Source organism: Ambystoma mexicanum, chromosome 11 (assembly GCF_040938575.1).
Source record: "Ambystoma mexicanum isolate Mex_15411 chromosome 11, UKY_AmexF1_1, whole genome shotgun sequence".
In the NCBI taxonomy this organism is placed as follows: domain Eukaryota; kingdom Metazoa; phylum Chordata; class Amphibia; order Caudata; family Ambystomatidae; genus Ambystoma; species Ambystoma mexicanum.
In genome coordinates, this window is record NC_090934.1 from 899,284,566 (window position 1) to 899,303,936 (window position 19,371).

Genomic DNA, 19,371 nt, shown 5'->3' on the forward strand with positions numbered 1-19,371 from the left:
GCTCTCTTTAGGCTGGGTAATCATTGCTTTTAAAGACTCCAGCCTCTCCTGCAGGGGTCTCACCCACTGAGTCAATGCATCGACCAGCGAATTTCCAAGCACCTCCTTGAAGCTGGCAGAGAGGTCCAGAGGCTGCTCCTCCTTGCTCCACTTAAATTCTGACATCTTAAACAGAGTGCTGTGTGCCAAAATACCTGAAGCAGGTGAACCTGCACGCCGACTTCACTTGGTGTGATGTGATCTTCTTTTTATTTATTATTATTATAATTTTTTTAAAACTTTTTGTGGCTTGCACCAGACTGTGATAATGTTGTTTTCCCCTCCAATAGGCTAATTGTGCTCAATTTGCCACTTTCTGGTGGCTATCTGTCCTTCCACAGGTCAAAACGCCTATGTGTAGGGAGATAATCTGTCTCCTTATCGCGGAATGTTGGTCAGCTTCCCAGCTGATCTACCACTGGTCTGTCACGTCACTGACTGGCATGCGCTTTGGTAATATTAGCCTGAATGCGGGCTATATGAGGTCTCAATCACCGCCGGGCCCGGCGTCCGTATTCTCTTGCAGTTACTTTGTAAATGCGACTTGCGAGCCGCGATCTGGCTCTGCCTACCAGAGGGTGTGGACTGGAGCACTCCTAATGCTCTCCCTCTTCCCTCGAAAGTGTGGGATGGAGAGCGAAGCCTTCGGTTTGGCTCCGCGAGGTTGAGCTAAGCCCCCAGCGTGCACAGTATACGGAACGGGGCCACTCGCCTCCCGGTGCTATTGTGCTTTACCTACCTGAAAACACAGCCGAACAGACCGCTGAGTCCGCGCAGTGTCGTACCATCTCAAAATCAATCAATACGCTCAGGCCCATATTCTGAACTTGGCGCAGTGAAGGTGCTAAACAGCACAATGCACTGCGCCAAAAGAGGACGCCCAGGCTCCACTAGTATTCTTAAGTGGGCCTGGGTGTCCTCGTAGAGCACAACAGTGCACTGTTTGGATTGCACCTGTTTTTAGTTGTAACGGGCGCAATAAAATCTCTGCAGCATTTTTGTAAAATAACGACATATTCGTTATTTTACAAAAATGCTCCTGAGAACACAGGTGTGTATGAACACGTTCCTATACACCCGTGTGTTGTATATGAACACTTTCATTTAAGGTGAACAGCTTCAACGTTGCAGGATGCAACGTTGAAGCTGCTCAGTTTGGTGTAAATGAAAGTGTTCATATACACCTGTGCGGTTTATATAAACACTTCCATTTAAAGCGAGCTGCTTCAACGTTGCAGGATGCTGCTCGGTTTGGTGTAAATGAAAGTGCGAGCAGCTTCAACGTTGCAGGATGCAACATTGAAGCTGCTCGGTTTGGTGTAAATGAAAGTGTTCACATACACCTGTGTGTTGTATATGAACACTTTCATGTATCCCAAAGCAAGCAGCTTCAACGTTGCAGCAACGATGAAGCTGCTTGCTTTGGTGTTCATGAAAGTGTTCATATACAACACAGGGGTGTATATGAACCTTTTCATTTACACCAAACAAGGCTTCTTGTGGCACTCCTCCAGTTTAACGCTACCAAAAGGGTACCATATATGTGCCTTAGTTTAGCGCACATATTAAATTGGTGGAGTGCAACAAGAATAGCCTTCCAAAAAGCCTGTTTATGAACGTGGCGTTTGCTAGGTTGGTTTCCAACCCATCCAAGCAACCGCCACATGTATTCCGAAAGTGGCACATTCCTTCCGACTTTGGAAGAATGTGCCACCTTCAGAATAGGTCTTAAGTACCGAAAAGGTTGTTAACCCTTTTAATGTCCTTTTCGGTACTTAACACCTTGATGAGAATATGGGCCTCAGCGTGCCTACGCGTGAAGTATATGCTATCTAAATCGCTAAGGTAATTACATATAAAGATGTCATTCTATGCAGTTATGTTCCCTACATAACGTTATCACTCGTATCCCCCTCCTAATAATCTATGTTCCATTAAAACACTGTAAAACACAAAGAGGTGATATAATGGCACTCAACTTGGTGAAGAACAGTAAAAGAAGAGATGTAGCCCAGAGACAGGATGTGTGTCATAGCTGAGCTGTGTGAGGATGGACTACAGAGACTTTGGGATTTGTAGTTTCAAAGTTAATTTTGGACAGTTTTCTTATGTTTTGTTGAAACTGCTGAGGAGTAGTAATAAATAGAAGTTGAAGCATAATGCTTGCCTCCAGTCTTGTCATAGAATACACACAACGTCACATCATGCAGTAATGTGCTGTCTAGGGAAAGGCCTGGATTGATACATGCCGACTGTCATTGGTTTTGAGAACAACCTGATCAGGTATGCTCCCTCTCAGGAAGCAGTGTTGAGCCCTCTTGCATTCGTGGAAGGGCTAATCACTGGTGCACCAGACATCACAAGGCATGTTCAATTGCTCTCCACAATGCATAATAACATGCCCCTACTGTGCTGATCACTCCAATGATCACTGTACTGGTGAGACACCAAAACTCTGGGATGGAAGAGAATAACACAGGACCACCAGAAAATACCAGCTATCAAACTAAATTGTGTCACGCTAACAGAAAAGACATCACGGTAAATCAGCTGAGCTAGGGCAAACCAGCATAGCAACGACAACCCAAAGGAAGATTGCAAAGCAGGATGTGGGATGCCCCCATGTTCTGCTTGCTTATTTCCTGTGAAGTAACAATAGACCCTGAGATGGATGAAGTTACATTAATTTGATTATGGAACACTGAATGTCCACACAATAAAGGCAGGCAACAGCCATTCCAAATGTCTTAGAGCACAGAATGTTTTCTGAAAATGCAGAAGGTTGATTTGTGCTCATGGATGATAGTGCTTTGCCTCCTGGTAAGGCACACAATACAACTGATACCCCTCTGTTGGTGTCCCTTCGTCACAAAGGGCCTTTTAGTTTGTCCGATTGGTTTTGGTGAATTTCTGTGGTGCTTGCAGCTCAACATTTCCGAAGCCATTGTTACAGAAGATAGAGAAGGGGAATGGGGTTTCTGAACTGAGAATATCTGGTTAGCATAGCAACGGGCAATGCCATGGCATGAAACTGCCAAATCACTCAAATGTCTTTTTCCAGACTCCTCCACAAAACTACCCAATGAGAAGTTCCCTAACAATATTTGCTCTAATCAGTAGCTTTGCAAGAATCAAATTGGGTGCCAGGATTCCATTTCTCAACCGTGCAGCGATTACATATTAGGCTATTTTTGGCTTTTTTGATGGCAGATCTGCTTGTTGTCCACCTGAGGCTGCCTTTCTACAGACATCCACCCACGGAATGCCCAATCTCTCTACCCCACCCCCACTCCTTCGAACCCCACCCACCCCACTCTCTGTACCCCTGCTCAGCCACTCCACCACCATTAGGTGTGCTGGTTGGGTTTTGTTTAGATTATTTTGGGCTACTTTTGAAAAGTCCTCCAGAGGCTGCTTTGTTCTTCATGTTTTTTGCCTTAAACAACTACCATCACCTACCCCCACCCCAATCTCTCTACCCCCACCAACCATAACTCCCATTGGGCCTCATTACGACCCTGGCGGAGTGGGTTTACGCCAGCGGTATTCGCGGCGGACCCGTCCGCCCTACTACGAGTTCCCGTAGCGCCATGGAGCCGTTTTCCGCCTGGTTTTTCCGGGCGGAGAAATCCATGGCGCTACGGGACCTTGTTGTTAATTACGCCACCGTATTTTACGGTGGCGTAATTAACGCCTTCCCCACTCCCATTATACCCTATGGGGCAAAAATGGGAATGGGGAAGGGTAAAATGGGGAATGGGGATTTACCGCCCCGCCAAGGTCGGAATGGGGCGGTAAATCCGCCAACCCCCATGGCAGTATCGGCAGCTTTCCGCCGTGCTCCATGGTGCATATTGCACCACGATCTCCGCCAGGGTCGTAATGAGGGCCATTGTGTCTACCAACCCCCACCCTCTCTACCTCACCTACCCATTCTACCCCCACTCTACCACCACTCCCTCCCCCTATCCTGCCCCACTCGCTTTACCCTACTCACCTCTACCCCCACTCTTTACCCGCACCCAACCAATCGCTACCCTCTCTAGCCTCAACCACCCAATAACCACTCTCTCTACCCCTAATGTCTACTACCACCAACCCACCCTACCCCTGCTCTCTCTACCCCCACCCACCCTACCCCTGCTCTCTACCCCATCTGCCCTACCCCAGTCTTTATACCCCCAGCCACACCTACCCACCCTACCCCCACTCTCTCTACCACCATCCACTCTACCCTAACTCAATTTCTACCCCAACTAACCCACCCTCTCATATCCCAACTCACTCTACCCCCACCCACCCTATCCCCACTCACAACCACCCACCAAGCCACCCTAAACGCACTCTCTGTACCCCAACAAACCCTCACTCTATCTAACCCTATCCACCTACTCTAGCTCTACTCCCTCATCCACCTTACCCCAATCTCTCTACAAAAATCCACCCACCCTACCACCACCCTCTATTCTGACAACCACCCACCCCACCCCCACTCTCTCTGCCCTTCCCACCCTACGCTGTCAGAGTTTAGAGCACTAGGAACATTGCAGTGCCGTGCTGATCAGGGTTTTTTGTACCATACGCTCTGCTGTCAGTTTGTCATTTCCCATGGGACAGTGCTCAATTGTCCCATGTTTTGAAAGGTTAGGGTTGTGGTGGGAATCAGAAGAAACCAGTGGTTCGTATTGGAATTCTAAGTAAACCTCTTTGGTTCGTTGGGAAATTTCAAGGTGGAAGGATTACTTATGTTTTCAGTTGGTTTCCATAACTATTTTTATTAGTGTTGAAGGTGCTGACACGTGTTTTGACCCCACAAGGATCTTTATCAAGGCTCTGGTATTTATGAACCATATCACAATTGCCAATTTTGTGCATGTGTATCAATTTGTGCGCAAAACAATGGTTATAAAGTGAAACCAAGGTGGTCAGTGTTGGGTGTGGGTGAGGTGAGGTGAAGGAACCAGGGTTTCAGTACCGTGTGAGTACCACGCGAGGTATAGTGTGAATTACAATTTGCACATTTTATACATCAAACATACAATATTTATTAAATGATCATCATTTACATGTTTGAATGATGTGACAATTGTGTGGTACAACAAGAAGAGCAGAGTAACACCGAGGGGGGAGAAGAAGGGGAAAACAAAATTGAGAGTAAAGGGTTAGAATATTTAATTAGTTCTACCAGAGTGTTTAGGGGGCCTATACAGTAGCTCCAAAGTAGCTAGATCTCAATTAGACTTACCAATTTATATGATCAAGTAGGCTTCGTAAGTACGGTGTGTGCCCTTTGTAGGGCTTGTTATTTGTTCTGCTGGATTTCACGCTAGGGTTGAAAATATATGAGTTAGATTTAGATGTGTGATTAATCTGCTCAGCGGGTCTGTGGAGCTTAGGGTGGATGTGGCAGTGTAAGGTCGTGACTGGTAGAGTGCAAAAGGCCAGTTGCGTTCAGTACTCGGTATATCACTCAGATGCTGGGTGCATTGAGTGTGTTGACAGTTAGCTGTGGGATTAAATTAGATTTAGCCTGCTTGCTAACCATTACACTGACTCCTGGTCCCCGCTAGTCGGTGAATTGTGGTGAATAACTGCCCATGTTATTTATTGGATATTTGTAGCAATAGGTGCTGTTGTAGCCCATCAGTGGTCTATTTCGCTAGAAGCATTACATCATAAGACCTATGGGAACAATTGTGGTTGCGATTTCGAGTAGCAATTGCATAGGGCAGCCAGTTATGTAGAGTTTGCCATAGAGCTGGCTCCGGACAAGTCTTTGCCTCATGGTTGGTGCACTGATGTGTTATGATGAGGGAAATCAGGTTAGGGTTCAGTTTATTATAAATGCGCATTACATGGTTAGTGTTCCTAGGCTAGACACGTATTGTGAGGAGCGGATAAAAAAAGGTGGAGGCATTTAGTACGGTTCAATCTATGCGTGCAGCCCTTGCCGGGACATGCAGGGGTAGCAGCAGAACCAGAAATGGATAAGTTGATCTCGACACGATTGGGGAGGGGCAGACAAGTTAATGTGAAGGCGGCACTTTGGAGGGTTGCATACATGAATGCAGCATGTGCCTCTTAGACCACTCAGTGGCCTTCGACTTAGTTGACCACAAAACTCTCACCACTCATCTCACTCAAGCAGCACAATTCTCCAAACAAGCAGCTTCGTGGATTACCTAATTCTTAGAAGTAAGAGTAATGAAAGTTTTTTCAAATACAGCAAATGCAGCACCTACCACAATTCACTGTGGAGTCCCACAGGGATCGTGTACCGCGCCAACACTGTATAATCTTTTTACAAAGCGCCTTTTTGATAAGATTGATGCGCTTGGGATCACATATACCAACTATGAGGACGATACCGAAGTGCTTCTACAGCTAACTGGCTTATATGACCTTGATGCGGCTGCACTACGCCAAATCTACGCCACCATCCAGGCTTGGATGGCGGAAAATGGTCTTTGCCTAAATGGAGATAAGACTGAGATTCTCATCTTGGGTCAAAAGACTACTCTAACTAAACTTGATGGTCTCTACTCTAACTTTAACATAAATAACTCCATCATCCCCGTCCTCAAGTCCCTCAAGACCATAGGTGTTCACATTGATGCCACGCTATCCATGAATAAGCAAGTCAATGCCATAGCCTCGGCTTCCGCCTTAAGCACCAAACTCATCAATGCCATCAAGCCCTTCTTAACAAAGTCTAACTGCCTCTCAATTGCTAGAGCCACCACAGGTGCTATGTTAGAGTACTGTAACTCACTTTTAGCAGGCACCTCCTCTAAAAATGTAAACAGACTCCAGATCACCCAGAACAATGCGCTAAGAGCAGCACTATGCATCTTAAGAAGAGAACACATCTCTCAAGCCAGACAGGCAGCTCACTGGCTTCCAGTCAAAGACTGCATTACATTCAAAATTCTTACTACAGCCCACAAATGCATCAACTCCACAGCACCTTCCTATCTATCGGAAATCTCTCTTTAGAGCCACCTCAGCTAGACCCACTAGAACATGCTACACCAATCAACTCACTATCCCTTGCATCAAAAGGGCCAAAGCAGGAGGGTTAGGTTTCCCCTACATAGTGCCTAAGCTCTGGAACGCTCTTCCCATTTCTCTCTGAGCTGAAACTTTGCTCTATGCCTTTCGGAGAAACCTGAAAACCTTGCTCTTCAACTAACACGCCCCTCCACATCTCCTCACCTACTACCGACCCCATACCTCACCTCTCTCCCTTAACTGCTGTATATATTGTATACATTTGATATACTATCAAAAATTGTTAAATGTATACCTGCTGCTACTGTAACTAAGCTAAGCCTACCTTCTGTAACAAGCGCCACGATGCCCTAGGGCTGCTGTGCGCTCTACAAGTGTGAATAAATAAATAAATGTGCCATGACAAGGGTGGGGTGTCAGCAGAGAAAGTATCGATCCCGTCTGCCATTTTGGATGCCGTATAAGTAGTAGTTAGTGGTTGATTAGTTGGCTGAGAGACAATCACTGATTGGGTGAATCTAAGTTGTCCCTGGTTGGCTTTGAAGAGATTTCCATGCCGTGCTGTTTTAGGGGTTTGGTGGTGTGAGCTACTGCCGGTTACATACTGAATGCGTTAATTGGACTGGATAGAGGGCTTCCCTAGAGGCCATGTGTATGAAATATACATTTGAGACGTGTAAGCGTAGATTTGTGTATAAAGCATTATAATCTTGATTGGTATGATTTAAAGACAGGGTGTTGAAGGTCACTGATAAATGCTTATTTCGGAAATGAACAGCTGTTATCTGTCAGCCAGGAGCAAAGTAAGTGGGATAGATTCTGGGACTAATTGAGCATCTTAATGTATAAAGCAGATTGCTTATGTTTATATCATTAATCATTATACTCATTGGAGCTGATCAGCTAATGCAGGTAGGTGAGCAGTTGTTGCTGGCATGACAACACTGGTATGTCTATAAAACTAGAAAGGTACCCTTACTGTTGTAGCTATAACCACAGAGGTTCAGGAAGAGCAGGTAAAAACAGTTGTTTGGTCTGATATCCCGGGCTGTTGAAAAAAGAAATGAGTTGCTAAATTCTTAACACTGGTATGTCTGCCATTCATGGAAGGCGATAAAAATGCTGTTTCTATGTAAGGGTAATGGCCATATGATGAGGGGGCATGGAAAGAAGGGGTCAGTGGGGGTAATACAATTATACATTTCCTGTGAGGGTTGTGTATAAGTGAAAGAAGAAAGCATTGGGGCCTAAGCTGACTTAAGCAGTTGGACCCGACAGTTTAATGATTTGATCACTCACAAAAAGACATTAAGCTCATGTTCAGTGTTACGACCTAGATACATATTTCCCACTCTCTTCACCCCCACCCACTCAACACTAGCTCCACTCACTCAGCAAGCACCCACCCACCCCACCTCCTCTCTCTCTACCCTCACCCCCCTCCCTATCTCCACTCCCTCTACCCCCACCCACCCACCATACCTCTACTCTCTCTACCCCCACAACCCACCATACCTCCAATCTTTCTACCACCACCCATCCACCGTGCATCTGCTCTCTTTACCCGACCTACCTATCTTACCTCCACTCACTCTACCCCACCACCCACCATACCTCCATTCTCTATAACCCACCCACCCTAGCTCACTCTCCCTACACCATCCACCCTATCTCTACTCTCTCTACCCATCTCAACCAATCCCCAGCCTCTCCACCCAAACCTACCCTACCACCACTCATTCTACCCCACCCACCCATGATACCTCCACTCATTCTACTTCCACCAACCCAACCATCCTACAACCACTATCTCTTTTCCCAACCACCCTCCCTAACGCCACTATCTCTACCACCAACCACCCACCCTACCTCCAACCTCTGTACCTAATACTCTCTGCGCACCCTACCTCCACTCTCTCTACCACAACCCTAATGCCACTCTTGCCACCTCCACCCCTCCGCTCTCTCTATAACGCACCCACCCCACTCTCTACCCTCTATCATCCTTCCTCTCACTCTCTCACTTCATTTATTTCCCTCTCAAGCTCAACCTTTCGAATGGATTGTGTCCTGCCACATCTTTGATATATGATATCCAGCTTCAGCAACTACAGAAAAATGTTTTCAGGCAGAGGGCACTGTGCTCCAATGGCATTGATTCGATGTCCCTCAAAGGCCTCCGTCTCGAGGGTGATGTCATCGAAGGCATATATAGCATGCGCAGCACCCGTTGGCTTCAGTTCTGTTTTGCCGTGACAGCTTTTGCTTCGAGAAATACGGCGTGCTTCTTCACTTTTGTTACTATTTTGCTATTTCGAGATCGAATGTCTTCTTCATCGACACCAACAACCTCCGAAGACCAGGTTCAAAAAGTGTCAGGATTATGGGTCAAATATGTCCGATCCCCATCAAATCTATTTGTGGTGCCTCGGGGTGGACCATAACACCTCTAACTGCTCCAAGTGCCAGTCTATGACTGGGAAGGCCTTGAAGGAATGTAAGGGGAAGTAGAAGGTAGGTTGAATCCCTAAATCTCCTACCGACCGTGAAACCTTCGACTGATGAGTCGAGAGGTGAGTGACAAGTTGAGAGACTCCCACTACTCTTCTTCGTCAGATGCTTCCCCCGAGAGAGTTTCTTGCACAACCAAAAAGTCCAGTCCGGCAGAGTGGGAGGCCGTCTGAGCAGAGATGCTCAAAATATTTGAAAAACAAAAGCCCCCAAGCCATACTCCTACCACACATTCGAAAGAAGCTGGGAAGGAAAGGGGTCGACCTAAATCCTGTGCGCCCTCGAACCCACTTTGAGAGCCCTAGAGGCCACGAAGTCCCATCAAAGGATCAGTCAGCCAGAAGCATAAATCGAGGTCAAGGTCGTCAACGCCATCGACACCTTTGACGCTGGAGGTGCCTTCAACGCCAGCCAAACCCTCAACGTTAACATCAACACCAAAGGCATCCACACCAGCTGCGCCATCATTGCCAGTTGCGCCATCGACACCGAGAACCCCAGTTAAATCTACGGCACCAATACAGAAAGTTTTCGACTCTTCCAGAATCTAACCCATTATTTGCAAAATCCTGCTCTATGGGACTACATTTCCATGGCGGCAGAGCACATTCCCAAAGGTGAGGAGAGAGACAGGTTCTTAGCCATAGTTAGAGACGGCAAAGAAGTCATGTGTGAGTCTCTCCAGTCAGGTTTGCATTCTGCTGATAGCATTATAAGAGCCATGGATACTAGCACCGTTATGCTCAGGTTTGCATGGTTGCGGAAGTCGGGTTTTGCACCGTATGTGCAATCCAGACTTCTCAACATGCCTTTTCACGGGTCTCACCCTTTTGGCAACAAGGCTGATAAGAGACTTGAGAAATCTTTAGACACTGCTGTTAGGGCACCTCAGCCTTTTTGACATAGTGGACATGCTTGGCGGGGTAGATCTTTACACTACTAATCCTTAGTTGGAAGGGTGAGAGGAATGGCCATTCAAAGGGGCCAAAGAAGATTTCTTCATGGTGAATGAGAAAGGTGTGCAAAGCCAGCTCAAGCGGGGGATTCTTTACCATTAGCCACTGCTTCAGCCACCTCAAAACCTCTCTGAGGTCTTGAGTCACAGATCACCAATGGGGGGGCAGATTTTCTCAGCATCTACAAGCATGGCGAGACATTACTTTGGATGCTTGGGCCTTGGAAACCATAGCCCACGCTTACTGCCTTCCTTTTATACAGAGACCTCAGAAAAATCCACCGGGGAACCACTCTTTGAGGGTTCCAGATCCGCTCCTTGTGGAGGAGATTTTAAACCTGCTAGAGAGATAAAAACAGTGCCTGTAGCAGAGAGGAACAAGGGTTGGTATTCTCCTTATTTTCTAAGAAGGAGGGAGGACTGAAACCCATCTTGGACTTGAGATACCTGAACAAGTTCCTCAGGTAGGACAAGTTCAAGATGGTCACACTTTCTCAGATCCTTCCGGCACTCCAACTACACAATTGGATGGTGTCTTTGGACCTTTAGGATGCTTATTTTCATGTCCCAATATATCTCAAGCACAGAAAATACCTGAGGTTCTCAGTTGGCAGTTCTCATTATCAATTCCAAGTTCTGCCATTCGGGTTGACCACCGCCCCAAGGGATTTCACCAAACTGATGGCATTAGTGGCAACCGGTCTCAGGAGAGGGGGGTGATTCACGTCTACCTCTACCTGGACGATTGGCTGATCATGGAGTGTTCCCCTTCCCTCAATTACAAGAAGTCTCATATGACACCTTTTCAGAAACTCCAATTTATCTGAGCTGTTATGGATACATCCTTGGGAAAGAGCTTGCCACCCAAGGTTAGCTCTCAAGACATTCTACAGATGGTTAAGAAGCTTAAAAGTGCCCAATGTCTTCCAGCCTTTAATTTTTTGAGGTTGCTCGGCCTCACGCCATCCTGCATTCTTTCTGGTGCCAGAGGCTCGCCTGAGAATGAGATCCCTTCAATGGGCTCTAAGAACTCAATGGTTCCAGTTCTCAGGAACGATGTCGGACATATTTCAGGTTTCAAACTGGATCGCACAGGATCTTCTGTGGTGGGCCTTCAAGGACAACATTCTGAAGGGAGAACCCTTTTGGCAACCATGGACGGAAATAACAGTAGTGACGGACACCTCACTCACGGGGTGGGGAGCCCACACCAACGATTTGACGGTCAGCAGCGTTGGTCTCCATCAGAGTCAAAACTACATGTCAATCTTTTGGAGCTGAGGGCAATCAGAATAGCGCTGAAGGCATTCCTTCCCTCTGTACTGGGAATGAATGTCCTGATTATGACAGACAACACAGTGGCCATGTACTACCTTAACAAGACACGAGGTGTAGGGTCACTACCACTGTGCAAAGAGACAATGCAGCTCTGGTACTGGGCAATTCAAGAAGGAATCTCCCTGTTGGCAGTACACCTAGCCGGAGAGGAGAACACGGCGGCGGGTGCTCTGTCCAAGCAGAGCACGGTCTCCCATGAGTGGGAACTAGCTCAGAAAGTCCTTCAAGAGATCTTCACCCTTTGGGGAACCCCTCAAGTGGATCGGTTAGCGACCAGTGTCAACCGGAAGTGCGATCTGTACTGCTCCAGGGAATTTCCCCCAAGAGGAGCTCTAGGAGACACATTCATGGTGGACTGGGAATTTCCACTCCTGTACACGTTTCCTCCAGTCCCAATCATTCCTCACGTGATCAGGAGGTTGAGAACGTTTGGGGAATCCATGATCCTAATTGCTCTGGATTGGGACAGGGGGGCGTGGAACCCGGACCCTCTGGACATCTTCATCTGCCCTCCAATACGTCTTCCACAAAGAGAGGACCTTCTCTGGCGACAGGAGGGTCAGTTTCTCCAACCAGAGGTCAAGACACTCAACCTTCACGCTTGATTTTGGAAAGGTTGAGATAGAAGGATTGTGACCTCCCAGATGACATAATGGAGATTTTGCTTTCGGCCAGAAGGCCAGCAACAAAGTCTTTGTACCGTTGCCGTTGGAATACATTCTGCAACTGGTGCAGAGAAAAGAATGTAGATACTTTTCTGTGTAAAACACTGGATGTTTTATCCTTTCTGCTATGTTTGGCCAATCTGGGGCTCCAGTTTGTACTATTAGAGGCTACTTGGCAGCGCTGTCCATCTTTAAGTGCTCGCCAGAGGAAAATTCCTACTTCAGAAAACCACTGGTGACACCATTTCTAAAGGGGCTCACTAACGTGTTCCCCCATCTCCGTTCCAGGTCCCAATTTTGGATATTAATTTGGTTCTAAAATTTGTAATGTGTGCACCTTTTGAAACTTGACATTCATGTCCCTTACGGTTGTTAACCTTTAAGACCATTTTATTGGTAGTTCTTACATCATCCCGTAGAGTGAGCGAGTTGCAGGCACTTTCATCCAAGCCACCTTTTACTATCTTCCGCAAGGATAGATTTGTTCTAAGGGTCAAACCTTCATTTTTACCCAAATTCCTTTCTGATTTCCACATAGGACAAACAATTATTCTGCCTTGTTTCTGTACCCCCCTCATCCTAGCAAGGAGAAGGAGAAACAACATAGATTGGACCTCGTAGAGCTTTAGGCTTTTACATATCTATACTGTCAAAACTGTGTTTTGATGATCAGCTTTTCATTGGCTATATGGGCCACAAACTGGGTCAGGCTGTCTCTAAGCAGACCTTATCCAGATGGATCATTCTGGTCATTCCAGAATGTTACAGGTTGGCAGGGAAGGCGCCTCCAGAACGTTGAAGGGCCCATTCCACCAGGGGCATGGCTACCTCTACAGCCCTGCAAAGGGGTGTCCCAATAACAAATATTTGTGAAGTGGCAGCGTGGTCTACTATCCACATGTTCACAAACACTACTGACTGGACTCTTCCCTTGGTCAAGATGGTAGCTTTGGTAAAGCAGTCCTCCACTTTGTTCATGAAAACGATTAAAATACAAATTCTACTCCCTGCACCAAAACAAACACTGCGTTGGGAGTCTATCAAAGATGAGGAATACGTGGGAGGACACAATCCATTCGAAGAACAAGTTTCTTACCCCTGGTAATGTTCTTTCAACTGGATGTTCCTCTCACATATTCCTCATCGCTCTACCAGCCTACTCCTCAGTAGAATTTCCCATGCTATTACAGCTTTCGTTCCTACAAGGCTGAGTACGGTAATTCCGGTAGTTATGCAGGTATTTCGGCTGAAGGAAAAAAACAGAACTGAAGTCAACGGGTGCTGCGTGTGCTATATATGCCTTCAATGACATCACCCTTGAGACAGAGGCCTTTGCGGGAAATCGAGTCGAGACCCTCGACACGCAGCGCCATCTGCCCAAAAAAAATTTTCTGAAGCAGCTGAAGCTGGATATCTTATATCAAAGATGAGGAATACGTGGGAGGAACATCCAGTCGAAAGAACGAAAGAACGTTACCAGGGATAAATAACTTGTTCTTCTCGCTCATATTTCCTCTTGCTTATCATCAGCGGCACCCTCTCTCAATTGTTTCTTCCCTTACTCTATTCTCCTACCTTCTCGTTCTCTTGCACACCTGCGCCCCATACCGCATCCTCCTTTGAAACTTTGCACTATCCTACTTGCACCCTGGTGCCTATCATTGCAAAATGGAAAGAACAGCTTTAAACACCAAAATTATGAAGCCCCTTTAAGCACACGGTTATTATCACCCGGGATAACATTGTAAGTTATTGAACAAGATGTATGAATAACAAAACTGGGTCATAATGCTCTGTTCTGACATTGTTCTTTCTATGCTTTCCAATTTTCTACATGTTGTTAATGTTGGTATATGTAATTCGAATTGCTGAAACAGAGAATACAACCACATAGTGCTCCAAAGGCAATACCGGCTCTCTGTCCGCACCAAGAAGAGAGCTCACATCCAAGCCTGAATCTCTGCAGCGTCTAACAACTCGGCCAAACTCTTCAAAATCTGCAAGGAACTGGCCAATCCTGCTGCAGTCTCCACCTCTCCTGTCCCTTACCAGGCCCTCTGCACAGCTCTGGCTTCTAATTTCATCTCTAAAACTCAGGACATCCTGTTTTCTCTCTCTTGCTCTCCCCTCCCCCTTCTATTCCCTACTTTTCCTCTGGCCCTTCATTGGCCACCTCTACTCCCTCCTTCTCTGCCTTTCCCCTGTTCTCCTCAGATGAGGTTTCTAGACAAGCCCAATCTATGAAAGTCTCATCAAAACAGGTTCATCACTGTTCCTCCAAAACCATCAAGGACCACATTGACTCCCTGGCTCCTGCTCTGGCTGACTTCTGCAACCACTCCTTCGCCACTGGAGTCTTCCCACCCTCCCTGAAGCACTCCCTTTATACCCTCTTCTTAGGAAACCCTTTGCCGTCCTGTCCTGCCCGGCTAACTATCGCCCAATCTCCATCACTCCTTTCCAGGGAAAATTCCTGGAAAAGCTGGCCATCTCCCAGCTTAATCTTCACACTGAATCTGTTGGTTGTCTTCATGACCATCAGTCTGGCTTCAGGTATGCCCAAAGCACAGAAACTGCTCTCCTGAACATCCGTGAAGACCTGCTCTACAACCTTGATTCCAACACCCCCTGTGTCCTCATCTTACTTGATCTCTCTTCTGCCTTTGACACAGTCAACCATGCCATCCTGCTCAACCGTCTCTGTGATAATCTTTCCTCACTGACCGACCCTCCCAGGTCCAACTTGGATCCTTCTTCTCCTCTATCTCTATCTCTACCTTTGGTGTCCCCAGGGGTCTAACCTCTCTCCTTGGCTGTTCAACCAATACCTGGCACTTCTGGCCCTACCGCATTGCTGCTCTCTGCCCCAACTTTCAGTGATGGCTTTTGTGCTCCTTCACCATTCCGAACGATTCCTTGCGCTACCACCAGCTCAACGCTGCATCATGCCCTAGCTGCACCCAGCTACTGCTCAATTCCAGGACCTGAACCACTGGCGAGTCATGGCAACTCTAAATGGAGGTTACAGCCATGGCTTGGCCGAGCTAGCCCTCAAACATCCAATCACCTGCAGGCTTTTCCCTTTAAAGTAAGGGGTCTCCCGCCCCTTCTTAGATCCTCTCAAGACACTGAAGATTTGTTCTGAAGCAACCAAGAAGAACTCACTGGACTTCCTTTGGGAAAACTGCACTTTCCAAAGTCCTCAGCCTGAGGTGAAGAAAGAGCCGTACAAGACAGAGGAAAGATCTGCTCCCTATCCACTCCCCAGGGCATATTGGGGTGAACCGTTGCTGTTGACCAGGACTTGTCACTCTGTACCACAGGTTACAACCATGGCATGGACAAGCTACCCCTCTACCTCACCGACCTGTATATGGACACACCCAAGATCACCACCTTTGACGACTGTCACCCGCCAACTCGAACCACTTGAGTGTCATACATCGACCGCTCCCAGTGGCTAAAAGCCGATTCACCCAGGCCCAACTGCAAAGAGATCATGGGACCGCCCTGACCTGCATCACTGAGAGCCCGCATCCAACTGTACAGAGCAACTGTATTCACCCATACTTGACACCCGCTTGTTGCATGGGCCCACACGTACCAATGTGCCCAAACTGAGCCTGATCCACTCGCATCTATGTTCAATATCGTGTTCGACATCGGTCAACCCAACAAGAACCAACACCACGCACTGTTGACCCTGAGCTACCCCTTCGGGCCACTGATACCCTGGAGACTGGCTAGGTCACCCCAACACCTTCTTTTACCCAAAGACATATACTTTTTTGTGGTTGGTTATTTGCCTATCACTGCTGTATTTATATTCATAGTGCTACTTTCTTTAGGCTGTTGCATTTTCTCTGTCTTTCAACAGGGGTAGGTTTCTATTTAGTTATCTTGCAGACGGTGTGTTTTATTGAACTATATCTATTTTTATAGATCCTTGATTGGACATTCCCTTTATTTTGGACTATTATGCTTTGCTGTTTGGGTCGCTCCTGAATTATATTTACACCTCTCTTGCGAGCATAGCCTTCTAGCAGCCCATGATACCACAAAAGGTGAAGGATGTATATCTCTTAACTGTACCTGTTTTACTTTTATGATTGCATTGGCACTTGGTTTGTAGAAGTGTGAGGACTCAGTGTGCATTGTTATCCCTAGTCATCCTTGTACTCCTGCAGAGCAGAATTCCATTCCTCACAGCCACTGAGAAATGAGCATGTATTGGGCAGTCCCTCTCAGGATCAATCATTTGCTGAAAAGTGCAATTGCATACTTCACCATTGATTGCCCTGTTAATGGTCCAACAGCATTGTGAGACCCTGCTCCTTCCATCGAAACTGCAGTTGTCTTCAATTATGCCTATTTCAGGAACGGCAGGCAGCATCTGTCCAAGTGGGAGCCTGAGATAACTCCTGGCACAACCAATCCAACCACAGCCACCTGCAGCCACTACACAACACACTGTATCAACACCACTCACATAGACACGCTGCTGTTCTACTCCAAAAAGCAGATATCAGCGGCCATTGATATCTACATAAAGTCCCAATTTAGGTATGTAAACCACACCAGTGCAACCCCACCACGTTCCTTGCTCCACCTGCAATAAAAGCCATCATGTACCTAATCCTAAACCCAGAGGACTGCTCAAGCTCCCTATTTCACCACTAGCAGGCAGACTCCATGAGCCAAGGATTCAACAACCTCCTATAAATGGAGCAATTTCACCATCTTAAATAGGTAGAATTCTACTCCCTTCCCATCACTTTAACTAATGTCAAAGGGCAAATTGACTACCCATCTCGTATACCACTTCACGACTAAAATGACTCTGTATTTTGTAACAATGATTCATTGTGTGCTTTGTACACTCTTGTTCATATGTTTACTCTCTATGTACAAGGATGCAATTCTGAAATGCTGGTAAACTGAGGAATGGTTACAATTAGAATGTGAGCCAGACAGCAGTTATAAGAGAACAGGTCAAGAGAATGACATGTTTCCTTGGGGTTCATTGTAATTAACTTTATTTAAGATGAGAAGAAGTCTTTTGCGGAAGAGTGCAGTGTGGAGAGTAGTATTGAACAATGGTGACTAGTGACCAGGAAAAATGTGTAGTTGTGTCATCAATATGTAAGAGAAGAAGAAGAACTCAAAATCCTTGTGAACTCAGATCAAGACTGTATATACATTTATCCAGGATGACTTCAGTGTGTGACACATGGAATGGATTAACCAAGAAGTGAGAGAGTGTGAGGATTCCGAAGATGAAGGAGCATTATGTTTGTAAATGCCCATGTCAATCAACTGTGGTTAAACAGGGAGAAACAGAAAAAGAAAAAGCTCTTGTTAGATATGGAAGAGTGCTCCCATAAACTCCGAACCCATAACATTTGAGACAGCGATGGATGTAACAATAGAAACTGATGTTGGCTGAATCTGGAATTAGAATGAAGTGGTGGCTGAAGATGAACAAAACATGGAACGCTTTGCCAACTGAGTGCTGACCTCGTGTTTACCTATGTGTACCACCAACTGTAGATCTGGAATCTTAGTAAAGTGAGAATGGGTCCCAATTTGAAGTTCCAATTTGAATGTGAGCTGGGTTGCATCTGGAAGACGATGGGTCAACTGTTTTATAAATTGTATTTGAGAATGGGATTAAGTGTTTACTTTTTAAAGAGATAAGAGTCAAGAGTACTACTTAACAAATGTTTCTTAGAAGAGCAATGTTTCTCCTGTGACTACCTACACACATATCAGCAATTTCTCAATGTCCTTCATCAATAACGAAAAGTGAATATAAGCATTATCACCTCCCTCTAACAACAAAATGTGTTTTGCCAATCCATCAGCTACACCCCTTCAAATCTACAATATTACAGTATCAGATATATTCGAGGAGCAAGAATTGCCATAGATGATGTCAAAAACATGCAGAAAATCATGCTGAAAGATATTCACAATCCCGACCACGTGCCCATGCTCTTCCTGTTCTTAAAGCTTTATAAGTTAATGCCTTAATTGGTCAGCAAATCCCTGGACAAAGCCTTGCTAAAACATTCCCATAACAATCTGAGGCGATCCCTAAGCACCAGGCAATTTAGCAATCAAAACAGTCCTCATGCCAAGGACACCTTGAACTCCATGGTACCCCATCTACTAAATTGGAACATGAAAAGGGCAGCCCTAACACCAATCACCCTAAAGTAACCCCCAATGCCTCAATCAATTGATATATGGTCTCTGCCTTTTTAATATGGTCATACTCTGAGGCCCACTGCTTCGTCAAGGTACCTGCTTAGCAAATAAAATCACCAGTTTTAACACATTTGTATACACAGCTGGCAAAATCCTAATGCCTAAAAGCAGCAAGAACCTTGACAGCAAGAAAAATCTACATCTTGGTGTATCAATCATCAAAATGAAACAGGCCCTTTAGTTGTTGTTCTTCGGCAGAGTCCTGAGAATATGAAACACTACTTTGTAAACCTTTACTAGCTTAATTTGCTCACAACCTTAGGAAAGAACCATCTCCTTCTGGCGATGCCTTGCAGTTGAGCCCTGACTCCAGTATGCATCTGGCCGTAACTTTTCAAAAAGAACCCATTTTAAGTCACCCATAACCTTTTTCTAAAACCAAATTTTCATAATATGTATCCATTTGTATTGTTTAAAGGGATGTATGTTTTCCTTTACCTAAAGACTACTGTAGATATTTCTGTATGATCATAACTGACCGAATCTCAAACCCACACTATGCATGTACATATACATGGTTGCCCCACCCTGCAGCTTAATTGACCCAGCATCGTTTTCCACCTGTCATTACACACCTTTTGT

General features: G+C 46.0%; 1 protein-coding gene across 1 annotated transcript in view; it reads right to left on the reverse strand.

Annotated features, from left to right (window-relative positions):
- Positions 1-19,371, reverse strand: part of LOC138503896 (mucin-2-like) — a 577,632-nt gene that overhangs the window by 212,748 nt on the left and 345,513 nt on the right. The window lies entirely within an intron of this gene.